This window comes from Macrobrachium nipponense, chromosome 36 (assembly GCF_015104395.2).
Source record: "Macrobrachium nipponense isolate FS-2020 chromosome 36, ASM1510439v2, whole genome shotgun sequence".
Taxonomy (NCBI): domain Eukaryota; kingdom Metazoa; phylum Arthropoda; class Malacostraca; order Decapoda; family Palaemonidae; genus Macrobrachium; species Macrobrachium nipponense.
In genome coordinates, this window is record NC_087220.1 from 26,143,419 (window position 1) to 26,157,381 (window position 13,963).

At 40.6% G+C, this 13,963-nt stretch overlaps 1 protein-coding gene across 1 annotated transcript in view; it reads right to left on the reverse strand.

The window, feature by feature from the left end:
• Positions 1-11,739: 11,739 nt before the first annotated feature.
• LOC135203281 (C-type lectin domain family 12 member A-like) overlaps positions 11,740-13,963 on the reverse strand; it is a 4,417-nt gene continuing 2,193 nt past the window's right edge. Inside the window, exon 3 of the mRNA XM_064233038.1 lies at positions 11,740-13,963. This exon is cut by the window's right edge and continues 385 nt beyond it. The gene's annotated coding sequence lies outside the window, so the exon portion shown is untranslated.

Sequence of the window (13,963 nt, forward strand, 5' to 3'; positions counted from 1 at the left end):
TCTCAAGAAAGGTTCGAAATTCCCTCTGGCATTTATTTCTGTGAAGACAGAAAAGCTTCCAGTATCATAGTGTTTTCCTTGGCTTTCTATTCAGTTCTCTTACTTCTGTCTTTCAATAGCTTTTTGACTTAGCTAACCGCATTCCCGGCAGTGATGACGTCGCCATTTCTTGCTTCGCTGAAATACTAAAGTCGTCATGAAAAACTTGCTATAAGGGTGTTTTGTAGGAGGAGCTCTCAGCTGTTCTCGGAAAACCACCTTTAAAGCAACTGTCTGTAAAGGTTAAAACGTGATGTCATTCAAAAGAGCTGTAGCCGGACACCTTCGAGAGAAGGAGAGACATACAACAAGCTGTCAGTGCACCCACCACCTGCATTGCAGGTACGACTTAAGTATCTTTGCAGTGTTTCTTAGGCCCCTAGCTGCTACCTCTCTCTTCTTTTACTTTACTTCCGTTCATATTCTCTTTCCTCCATCTGACTTTCCTCCCTCTCTAAAAATTGCTTCCCAATGCAACTGCGATGTTTTCCTCGTGTTAAACCTTTCAAACCACCTAACTGACTGTCAATTTCCCTTTCAGCGATGGATGGCCTCATAAGTCCCAGCATTTGGCTTCAATTATATAGTTTATTCTATTCTATGTCATTGACCTTTCAAGCTCTTCTAGTCGCTCCTACAAGTTTTCACTATAAGGACTTCAAATGCTCATCGAGAAGTGAATCTTAAAGTATTATATAGGAGGACTAAAAGGTGTAGTATGATATTCATCATACAAATTAAACCTAAGAACACTAGACAGACACTGAGCAAGATAAGGGCACATTCAACCACGTTTTATACAATAGCATAATTATATTTGTCTTTGAAATAACAGTTTGTACTTATGTTCTATTCTGTTCTCAAGAACAAGATTTCGAATGGAGTACATTGACAGCGCTTTATTTATAATAAAATAAAAAAAAACAATATAATACTCACCGTTGTAACACGCAAAAAGATGACAGTAAAAGAGAGAGAGAGAGAGAGAGAGAGAGAGAGAGAGAGAGAGAGAGAGAGAGAGAGAGAGAGAGAGAGAGAGAGGAGTCGAAATATATAAATATATATATATATATTCAAATCAATCATACACCCATCTCTCTTTCTCTCTCTCTTTGCCACTTGACTGATGAGATGTTACTGGTTTGGATATGGGCAGGATCTGTTGCCCTTTTCACACTCAATATCGCCCATTCTTCTTCATTGTCCAGAATCGCGTCTTCACCTGAATGGATTTGTGGAATGGCCATAACCACGACCTACTTGGATCAGCAGAGAGATGGATGAGCTGTATCCAGCATCCAAAGTCTCCTTAGCCACAAAATGGAGTTCATCCATTTTCATGTCTTTGACGTTTTCTCTGTTCCCATCCTGTTAAATCCCTTAGGGAGTTAGTGTCGTTAGTACACCTCATGCGGTGCACTGTAGGTATTATGAAGGTTCTTTGCAGCGTCTCTTCGGCCACTAGCTGCTGCAAACCCTTTCATTTCTTTTACTGTAACTCCGTTCGTATTCTCTTCTTTCTTTTCCATCTTAACTCTCCACCCTTCCATAGCAGTTGTTTTATGGTGCAACTGCGAGGTTTTCCTCCTGTTACACCTTTCAAACCTTTCTATTCTCAATATTCCTTTCAGTGCTGAATGGACTCTTAGGTCCCAGCGCTTGGCCTTTGTCCAAAATTCTATATTAAGTTTCTAATGTCGGTAAATTCTAGGTCCATTTTAGATTATTTTCCTAACATATCTTTTTTTCAGATTTTCCCACTTAGACTGAAAGGTCGGTTTGTAGAATTTTCTAAGCAATTTGTTTGTATTTTCTCAAGAATTTTTTTGTTTACTGTTTTCCCCGTGTGGTTGTCATCTTCAGTTGAGGTTTTCTTTAAGCTCTTGTATTCATCTGTCTTTTTTTATTTTTATTTTTTTTTTAATTCATTAATTATTTTTTATTATTTTTTTTTATTGCGCGAACCAGTTTCCCTTTCCTCTTCTCTTACACTTGAATGCCTACTACAATATTTCCCCTACATGCTATCTTATTAATTATTGGTGGACTAAACGTCATTTTCGCTACTTCCCTTCTATTTGTTTTTATTATTCCTTTGCTAATGATTTTTTCTTTGAATTCTCATTTTTTCTGGCAATTTTTTCCTTATATTCCTTATATTTTCCAGGCGATTAATTTTTTTCTTTTTTTGTGAAGAAATGATTGAAATATTATTTTTCTGGATGGTTGTGTCCAGAGGACGCGTATGCGTCCCTGTATTTTTTTTCACAGAAATTAGATTTCTTGTGCAGTTATGTACTGATATAGCTCTTCCGTTTCCACTTTCCTTTTAGCTATAAATTGTGAAGTACATTCTTCTTTTATATTTGTTGCCTCGACGTATTCTTATCACGGATAACTTTTCTTGAGATAACCTTGTATTGCCTTGTCCAGGGTTGCTCCTATTCATCTTTTTTATCGTTTAACATTCGCATTGTTCATCTCTTTCATGAGAAGAAAATTTGCTCCCCATGAGAGCTTATTCTGTTTACTTACTTTCCACATGGAAGGGATTTTAATAGTGAAATAAGAGCGAAAATTGAATGCCTAGTTTTTTAAAAAAGACACTTGCAAATTGGTCCGTCCTTTATTCTGTCAGCTCCTTTCCTCTATACACTTTCTCTTCTCCTCTCTTACGAAAACCTTCCTTCATTTAAAGTTCTTGGTTGCAACTGAGTTCCCAAAAAGAAAAAAAAGGGTCGTTATTTATTATTATTATTATTAGTTTTTTTTTTTTTTTGCTCTATCAATCTTCCAATTCGACTGGGTTGTATTTATAGTGTAGGTTTCCGGGTTGCATCCTGCCTCCTTAGGAGTCCATCACTTTTCTTCCTATGTGCGTCGTTTCTAGGATCACTCTCTTCTGCATGAGTCCTGGAGCTACTTCAGCCTGTAGTTTTTCTAGATTTCTTTTCAGGGATCTTGGGATCGTGCCTAGTGTTCCTATGATTATAGGTACAATTTCCACTGGCATATCCCATATCCTTCTTATTTCTATTTTCAAATCTTGATACTTATCCATTTTTTCCCTCTCTTTCTCTTCAACTCTGGTGTCCCATGGTATTGCGACATCAATGAGTGATACTTTCTTCTTGATTTTGTTAATCAACGTCACTTCTGGTCTATTTGCACGTATCACCCTATCTGTTCTGATACCATAGTCCCTTTGGAAGTTTGCCTGGTCATTCTCTATCACTCCTTTGGGTTGGTGCTTGCACCACTTATTACTGCAAGGTAGCTAATGTTACTTGCACAGGCTCCAGTGGAGGGCTTTTGCCACTGAATCATGCCATCACAGCATCAACAGCACGATTAGTGTGTCTATTGTTGATGACGACCTGGGCTGCACGTTCTAAGTCGCTGTGCCTGTCATACCAGGAAGAGCAGTACGAAAGGGCCCTCCTGACGTAGGCACTGCTGGTGGAGTGCTTAACCTCTTGGGGCACTTGGTCTGTCTGTTGATGAACATAACCAGGTTCATTGGTTTTTTGTACACCTTCGTGCAAAATCGGTGTCTTGTTGCTCAACAAAGATATCGAGAAAGGGAGGTGGCAGTCTTGTCAGTGTTCTATTGTAAAGCATAGGCAGCTTTGATCATGGAATGCACGTTAAAGTTGCTCTATCTCTTCCTGGGAGTCAGCGCTGATGAGGTGTCATCGATGTAGCGCACATACATCATTGGTTTGCTGGAATTCTGGAATACCCTCTCCTCGACAATGCAGGTGTAAAAAAAGGCAAAGAGTACTCCAAGGGTGTACATCCGGCCTTGTTAGTGCAGATTTCCAGCAAGGCACAAATTGCATGCCCAGGGAGTTTAAGGGTGGTGTATTATGGTCCCTATGCACCATGTCCAAGATTATTTGAATGGTCTCATCGATGGGGACGTTGGTAAATGAATCCACATCCATCAAAGCGATACATCATTCAGTGGATGTTCCTTGTATGGCCTCCAGGAACTCGGCAGATGATTTCAAGCTGTAGGTATCTGGACATAGGGGGTCAGAATACTGTTGAGCTTCTTGGCCAACAGGTACGTTTGGGCAGGTATCTGGCTAATTATTGGGTGAAGGGGGTTCCCTTGCTTATGGGTCTTAACATTCTCGTAGGTGTACCCTAGGTTTCAGTCGCCCGTAATAGGTGGTAGATGAAAGGTGTTCCGATTTGCCTCACATTTGATATCGTCGTCGGGGTTCTTGGTGATCTTGAGGAATTTCATTGGTGTTTACCAGGATTTCTTCTATTTTCCTGTGGCATTCTTTGGTCTGGATAAGTAAGAAGTGACATTTTCTCATTTCCTTAACTCCTTGGCTGCTTCCCTGAGGTGACAGTCCTGTGTGGGCCTCGGTAAGCAGAAGTGGGTGAAGGGTGCCAGTTGTCCTTAGGTTCCCAATGTCTTCTTGTTTCTGAATACCATCAAGGAGATATTTGATTCCCACTCGTTTATTCATCGGCCTCGGCTGCGCAATGAAGTGGCAGTTGAGACCCATCCATGGGATTTTGTCTTCCTCTGGTGTAGGGACGTGGTCAGTGAGTTTGATGTACTCTTCCCTCCCTTGTGTGAGGCGTATCTTGCCCCGGTTGAGGGCGACGAGCTTCTTAGTTGCTGTCCTGTGCTTCTTTTTAGCATATTTCTCTTCCAAGCGACAATCGGATATATTGTTGTGTTGCCCATGTCCTTGGAGGTTGTCTGTCATGCCATTTTCTTCTGAGGCACAAGATGAGTCTGCTACGGTTCCTGCGATGGCAGAGGTCTGCCCATTCAGAGTATAGGTTGTCCTTCTCCTCGACAAGTGTGGCCTTCTCTTGTTCTTTGGCAGATAGTTGTCGATGCAGCAGGGTCCTCCTGAAGCTCATCATGTCTGGTTCTTGCTGGAAATTGAATATGCCATTGATGGTATTCAGAAGCATAGGCACCTTGGGAACCTATGGATGACTGACACCCTTCAACCACTGGTTCATTGCTGGAATCGAATATCTTATTGATGGTATCCAGAAGCATAGGCACCTTGGGAACCTATGGATGACAGACACTGCAACCACTCTGCTTGCCGAGTCCCTCACAGACTGTGGAGACTACCGCAGCGGTATCATCACCCGTTAACTGTGGGAAGCAGCTAAGCAGTTAAGTAAAGGAGAGGACATCAATGTGCGCAGGGTGGTCAAGCCACTGTCTTCGTACTTATCCAGACAGAAGACTACTGTCGGAAATAGAAAAAGTCTTGGCAGACACCCCAAAATTCCGCAGAATCACCAAGAACCTTGTCGACAACATCAAACATGTGGTAAATTGGATCATAGAGACAGTCAACACCACCTCTAATACCCTTTTTCTATTATCTATTATGGGCGACTATAACCTGGGGAAACCGCCTTCTTCCAACAATTAGCCAGATCCCTGCCCAAACATACCTGTTGGCCAAGAAGCTCAACACCATTCTGCCCTCATACATCCCAGATACTACAACTTGAAGTCATCAGCAAAGTTCCTGGAAGCCCTACAAGTAACACCCGCCAGAGGATGTATCTCTTTAATGGATGTGGAGTCCTTATTTACCAACGTCCCTGTTGATGAGACCATTCAAATGATCTTGGACAAGGTGTATAGGGACCCTGATACACCACCCTTAAACATCCCTGAGCATGCCCTTCGTGCCCTGTTGGAAATCTGCACTAAGAAGCCCCACTTCTCCGACCACCATGGCCTCATGAACACCCAGATCAACGGGGTGGCGATGGGTTCTCCCCTTGGAGTCATCTTCATTAATTTTTACATGAGAACCGTCAAAGAGAGTGTCTTCCAGAACTCCAACAAACCAAGGATGTATGTGCGCTACATTAATGACACCTTCATCGGCACCAGCTCCCAGGAAGAGATAGAGCAGCTGCAACTTGCATTTCATGATCACAGCTGCCTTTCCTTGACAATAGTACAATGTCTCATCAGGAGATCCTCTGACTATGGGCAGTTCTGGCATGGTTGAATATTGCTCCCTCCTGGGCAGGGCAGGAAATTCTTTTTGTAAGGGACATTAGGGTATAGTTCCTGCTGGTACCAGCTATCAATGTTCCATCAGGTAGACTTTTCTATTTCTTGATGTTCCTACAGATAAACTTTTCTATTTGTTGATTAATCAAGAAATAGAAAAGTCTATCCGAAGGAACATTAAAACTGATACCAATAGGAACCACACCCTGACACCCCTGAACAGATCCTACTTTTTTTTACAAAGGGCACTTCCACAGGAAGTATAAGGAAGACGAGGAAGCCTTAAGAAGATCATTAAGGAAAACGTCTGCCCTACCAATCCTGATAAGATTATCCATCTTAATATCTACACTAAAAGTAGAAAAACCAGCAGCCTGGTGATAAAGAATAATCCAGCCCCCCACATAGCAGAATCCCTTGAGGAAGACCAATGTGGTGTACTGATACTCATGCCCCGTCCAAGGATGCCTTGGCACCTACATTGGTATGACAAAAATTGAAATATTAAGAATCTCTTCCTGAAGTGCATTTGAAATGTAAATAAGAGTTTCTCCTCTAACATGTTGTGTGGCCAGTCATTTTTGTGACAAACCATCTTCCATTTATCCCAATTAGAGCTAGTAATCTCAAAGACTCAATCTATCTGAAGATCAGATTTCCTCTAGAAGTAGACTGCCTACTCTAGGGATACCTGTATTTGTCTGAAAAATATGCCAGTACTCGTGAATATTATAGACAAGCACAATAGAAGATTACAGATACAGATGTCCCCTTTTATGTATTTTATATTGATGGTTCCAAATCCCTTAACAAGAGTACGATTTACTGCCACTTCACTTTAAATAAATTAAATTTTTCCCAGGCAGAACTGATAGCAATAAATTCAACACCATAGATTATTGAAGATAAACCACTAAAGAAATGTGTGACATTCTCTTGTACAACAAATTAACTTACCTTCCACAAATTAAGTGAAACTAATTTAAATGTTGAAATATTTTGGACCTGTACAAAAGTGGCCTGAGAAGTTAGGATACTGATAGAGTAACTAAGTTCAAATGCTGCAGTTTCAAATAGCTCCCTGCACCTTTTACAATGTGGGGCTTCAGTGGAACACTTAATCTGTAAGGAGGTTAGTGCCATTTGTGTACCTCATGTGGTGCATTGTAGGCATTACTTAAGGTTATTTGCAATGTCCTTTGTCTCCTAACTACAACCCCTTTCATTCATTTAACTGTTTCTCCTTTCATATTCTCTTTCATCTTACTTTTCATCTTTTCCTGACAATTGATTCATAGTGCAACTGTGAGGTTTTTGTCCTCTTGCACATTTTGTAACCATTCACTATTAATTTTCCTTAGTGCTGAATGACTTTGCAACCACCACGTGGTAGGCCTACCTGACAAATTAATTTTCTCTGCACAAGCTTGACCACATGCTCACCAGGAGGATAAGAAAAACATAGATTCTAGTGATCATGTTTAATGTAAATATCTCCAACCTTTTTCTGCTAGCTATTCAGCCATGTATACCTATTTTATGTTAAGCATTCCATATCTATATATCTGTCAATTTGCATCTGTGAAGAAACACAGATACCCAGAGTTAACCCCCTTCCTCAATCTGTTGAGAGGACAGGACTACTTTGTGGATCTCATGAGCCATTGGCCTGTAGTTTTGCTTGCACCTCACTCACACTGATGACCCCAGATAGATAACCGATCATGCATCACCAGTTACCCCTGCACCATCAGCTAAAGCTTGCAGCTGCCTCCATCTGACAGCCACCCTACACACACTGCCACACTGAAGCATGGTTCTTTAGTGGAGAAACGATTTTCTACACAAAGAACATTTCGGCAATGTGGAAAGTAGACATCGTCCTCGAATTCCTGCCGGATGACATCTTCCAGCAAATAGTAGAATGGCTTGAGGAATAAGAAGCCCCCATCATCTATGACATTCTGAAGGACTAGCTGAAGTCATCCTTCAGCATGCCACCCAACCAAAGAGCGAAGAAATTCCTCAATCACTTGGGGACCCTGATAGGCGATGAACGGCTGTTGCACGTATATAAACAACTGTGGCGACTGATCACCCTGCTGGCCAACGATGACCAAACAAAGTCATCCTTGGACTTTGTGAGAGAGGTACTCCTCACCAAACTTTCACGCTAGGCAGTAGCAGCCTTGCCTAACACCTACTCCATGCCCATAGAAGAGTTCCTGGTCATGGTAGATGAGGTACACAGTGCACACAGAGCAGCAAACCCTCATATCCGCAGCACATCACACTGTATATTCATCGGAAAACAGACACAATACAGATGAACCAACCACTCCCATTTGCAAAAGATGTTTCTCCAAGTAAGAAGCCAGAAGTAAACCCACACAGAAAAGACAAGAGCCTCCTGATGATATTATGCTTATTTTACGGGAGGATCGGGAGCAAGGGGAGAAAGTGCAACAAGGGCTGTCACTTTTCAACGTCCCACCACCATTATGAGAGAATTACTACAGAATTCATGGACGTTTTCAGGGACGACCTCAGACACGACCTAACAAACCCAGCAAAAGACAAGATTCAACACCACATAAAAACAGAGTGTCCTCCAATACAGATTCAGATGTCAGGTTCCTGGAAAACTTACCTACACAAAGAAGGTATTGAAGACATGGAAGAAGCCAGAATATGCCAGAAAGCTTTCAGCCCTTGGGCGTCTCCACTACATACGGTACTGAATGCAGACAGAAAATGGCATCCCCGTGGGAATTACTGATGACTGAAAGTAAAAACAAAACCGGACAGATACCCAATACCAAATTTAGCAGATATAACAAACCGAATGAGTTTAGCAAAAATATTCACTAAGATTGATCTGCTTAAAGGAGATTTCTAAGTACCAGTAGCACAAGAAGATACCTAGAAGACTGCAGTCGCCACCCCATTCAGCACTTACACATTCAACTGTCTTCACAACTCAGGGGCAATTCAAGGACCTCCCATTCTATGTAATATACATGGACAATATATTAATTTTCACCCTTAACCTTAAACAGCATCTCAAAGATTTGAGAACCGTGTTAAAATGACTGAAATAAAATGGTCTAATATTGCATGAGGACAAGTGAGAATGGTAAAAAAGTGGTAGAATTTCTCGGCCACAAAGTTAACCCAGACGACACCAAACCTCTACCAGAGAAAGTGAAAGCAGTAACAAATTTCCCAAAACCAACAACAGTAAAATCAGTGTATTAATTCTCTGGACTAATTAACTATTATCATAGGTTTATCCCAAACAATACAAAAATAATAAGCCATCAGTACCTCCAAAAAAATTAAATTGGTCAGAAGAACAAGATAATGCATTTAAATTAGCAAAAGAAGCAATAACGTCTGCAACAGCATTTATGTTTCCTTTACCCCACAGATCCCTCACACTTTCAACAGATGCAAGCAATATGGTAATGGCCACTGTACTTGAGCAGGACAGTAAGGATAGTTGCTGCCTGTTAGCCTTCTACAGCAAAATGCTAGCAACAGCAGAGCAGAGGTTTGGTATGTAACATTCGACAGGGAGCTCATTGTAGTTTACAAAACAGTCAGCCATTTGTGCCACATGCTAAAGGGATGTCTGTTCATGGTCCAATCAGAGCACCAACCACTAGCCCACGCCTTCATGAAGTCAGCAGATGCGTGGTTATAGCAACAACAACAGCACCTGTCAGCAATAACCGAGTACTTCTGCACCATTAAATATCTGAAGAGTTCATCGAACACCATAGCGGATGTCCTATCAAGAAACTGTGTCAACACCATCCAGTTTGGGATATCCTAACCTGATATCATGGAAAGACAGAAAAGGATGATGAGGGCCTGCAGACACTGTTGCAGATAAACTCTGCCCTCATATAGGGCAACCTATTGATCGATAACAGAATGGTGACCATCACCTGCAAGACAAGTATTGGGCAACCACGCCCTTACTTGCCAGAGGGACTGAGAGGGAGAGCCTTCGGCCTCGCCCACAACCCATACCACCTATCAGGATAATCAACCACCCAAACAATAGCAGAGTGGTACATCTGGTGGGGCATGAGGAAGGATGTAAAGACATGGGCAAGAGAGTTCATCCCATCACAGACACAGAGTAGGATAGAAAAATTCAAAACAATAGAGCACCGACTTGCCCACATACACGTCGACATAGTGGAAACCCCTATCACCCTCACAATGGTACAAGTACCTGTTTATAATTATAGGCAGGAACATGAGATGGCCAGAAGCAATGCCAATCCGGCAGCAAACATGGGAGAGCCGTGTCAAATCCTGCGTTGATTGAGACAGGAGTCACGGAGTCCCCCAGATCATCACCAACAACAGAGGCACCAACTTCACCTCCAACCTGTGGAATGCCCTCATCTACAGTCTGGGGATGATAATTACACACACAACACCCTACAACCCCAAAGCAAATGGAATCATTGCGAAGATACACAGATCATTGAGAGCCCCTCTCACCGCCATATGTCAAGGCGGAAGATGTAAAAAGGAATTTCCATGGGTTCTGAAGTCCTGTACAGCCAAGCATTGATGTTGCCAGCAAACGTTTTTCAAGAAAATAGAAGCCTGACAACAACAATCTGACACCAGAAGGGCTATAGAAAATCTTTTACCGGCCAAGACAACCTACCATCCAAACAGAAAAGTGTGCGTCCCCTAAGACTTAAAGAACATAAATTATACATTCATCCATGTTGACACTCATAGAACCCCCCTTCTCCCCAGGATATTCTGGCCTACACAGAGTACTCCAAAGATAACCAAAGACCTACCAAATGAAGGTCAACGGAAGGACGACATGGGTTTCTATTGATTGGTTGAAACCAGCATACATACTGGACATGAGCCCACTGATATAGCCCCCAACGTGGCAAACTCATGTGGTAGGCCTGCCTGTTGAAGTAACTTTCTCTGCTTGAAAATGAACATGTGTTCACCACACAGCTGAGGGAAAAAGATTCTTGTGATCATGTTCTATGTAAGTATCCCCAGCATTGTTATCATCAGCTCTTATGAATTATTATTATTCTGTATATAATTCTGCCAGCTATTCAGCCATGTATACCTATTTTATGTTAAATGTTTTGTGTCTATGTATCAGTCATTTTACACCTGTGAAGAGTGAAGAAACGCAGGTGCAGTTGCCTGAAGTAAATCACCTTCCTCAGTCTGTTTAGAGAAATGGACTACTTTGTGGCTCACATGAGCCATTGACTTTTGTGAATTTTGGATAAATAAACCAGTTAGCTTCTGACATGCAGTTTTGCTTGCGCCTCATTCACAACCTCATATGTCCGAGCACTTAGTCTTTGGCTTAAACACTATGATTAAGTTTCATTTAAATTATCAGGAAATCATAAAATATTATTTGAAAATAATACACTAATAATAGCTCACTGAACTTAAATCCTATATTAGATGTCAGGTCAGAGGGAGCAACAATATTATGGTAGTAGAATGGGTTTATAAATTGGTTTGTTCGAAAATGTTTAATATTTATACTAAAATATGTTTTTGCTTATTTTTATTTTGTTCAATTGTCACATTGCTTATAAAGTTTTTCCCTTTTTCTTTTATTGGTATAGAACCAAGAACAAGGTTTGTTTACATCTTTACAAAAGGTGGAAAGGATTTCTGACAGTTATTCATCTAATTATTCTATTTCCCTTGTATTTGCATGAATGCATGGAACTTCCCCCCCCCCCTCCCCCACAATGGATGGTTCTTGTTTTTCTTATGGATTAAAGTATGATTGTGGCACATTTGGCGAAGACAGATGAACTTGTCAATTATTGCTTTTGAAATTGGTCTAATAGTCTTTAAAGTGACTGCAATTTCCTGCAGTGCCTAGTGCGCAAGTGTTGTAAAGATAATTGTTGTATCAATATATAACAAGATTAATAATAGTGTAATAAATGTTGGATGTTATTTTCATAAGAGTAAGAGAGACAGTGAATGCCATCTCCATAGTATTCATAGTAAGACAGTTACAGGAACAGAGGCTAGAGGAAAACCAGAGGCTCTATCGTGCATTTATAGTCCTAGAGAAAACATTCGATTGAATCCCAAGAAAAGTGATGTTTTGATGTCAATTGAGGTGGGACGGGAATGTGTTGAGGATGGATGACTAGAAGGGAGTGAAGAGGGCTTAGGAGGAACCTATTAGAGGAAGAAGATCGAGAGGGAGACAGAGAATTAGATGGTGTAGTAAAGTGGAGAAAGATGTGGAGGAAAGAGGTTTGGTGGAGGATGATGCTTTTGCTGGAAGGCAGTGGAGAAGGCGCATCAGGCAACTGACCCCTTCATGTAGGGATAACGGTGGGGAAAGAAGTTTGACTAACCTACTTGTTAAGTTCAAAGATGAAGCAACTGTATATTAACGAATATTTGCAGGATATCTGCAACATAGGTTCATTTTGTCAGTTGACACATACTCAAAAATAAGTATTAAGTTGTACCGAAGGTTTCATTGATTGTAACTCAGTAGCTGGTTTCAGCATCACCATTGGTGAACAGACTAGGCCAAGGAATTTCTCTACAGGCGTGTCATCCTCTTCCTTCAAGACATCCTTTCTTTGCTTCCTATAAGCCACTGGTGAGTTCTCACATTGAAGTTGATACAAAGATGATGCAGCATGTGAAGCATATTCATACTGAACTATAACCACATCAATGAAACTGATGTGCTGGTGATTCTTTTTTATCATGCAGGTTTGAATTATTCACTTACAGTTTATACGGACGTCGGAAATTTAAACAACAGTCGGAGGTATATAGATGTAACATTGCTTTGATAAGCATTACTTTGTTTGCATGCATTCACTGGCTGCGAATATTCTGTAATTTAGGGCAAAAGAAAACTACATCTATTAAATATTGTATTATCCAAGGTTCTGAAGAGCATTTGGAGAACTTGGCTCCTCTGCAGTGAAGAGACATAGCACCTTATTCTGGAAGAGTTTGGGTGTGTTTTGTATGGGCAAAACACACAAAACTTAAGACGTTAATACAGCTCACTTCAGCATATTCACTGTGAAGTATCAGTACAAAGACTCTAACACTCCTTTAAAAAAATATCAAAGGAATGGAGCCATCTATGCTTCCCCCCCATACTAAGCATCCCTCAAGCAGCACATCCTCCGTGCAAACTTCATTGCCAAACCGTGTAATCATCAAATGAAAGAGACATTAATCACCTTGATCCACATTGCAACGGGTGGACTAAGGAAAATGGAATATACACGCTGAATTGGTTTATTGGTCCCATCATTCCTGATTGTCTTACTTATCAAACTGAAAAAGTTCTTGATGAGGAAAGTGACAATGATAGTGAAGCAGAGGAATGTGATGAGTCAGATGAAGAAGAATAGTTATTATGGAAATGTAGTTCTGAATTGAAAATTATGTCCTTTATTTAACTTCTGTTGAATTTTGTCAAAAGTTGTAATTCTAAAAACAGTTCCAATGAAATACCCCCTGTATTGATGCACTACTCTTTAGAAATTTAGACTTATATAATTTGTAAACTTACATGCATTCCATTTAAAACTGCTTATGTAATTAACTGTTGTGTAAGAGACTACAGTGCTGTCAATGGTCTGGGATAGATTTTTTTTTACAATTATATGATGTAGTATTCATATGTTCTTTTTACTTTGTATATATTTACTGAATGTATTTGATATACAAAAATGACAAGCCATTTTGCCTGGTGATTGAATGAAATTTTGTACATGTTACTATATTGGGTATGACAGGGAAAGTGTTAATTTTTAATAGGTATAATAAGCGATGATATTTGATAATGTTGTTCATATATTTTGAATGAAGCCTTTA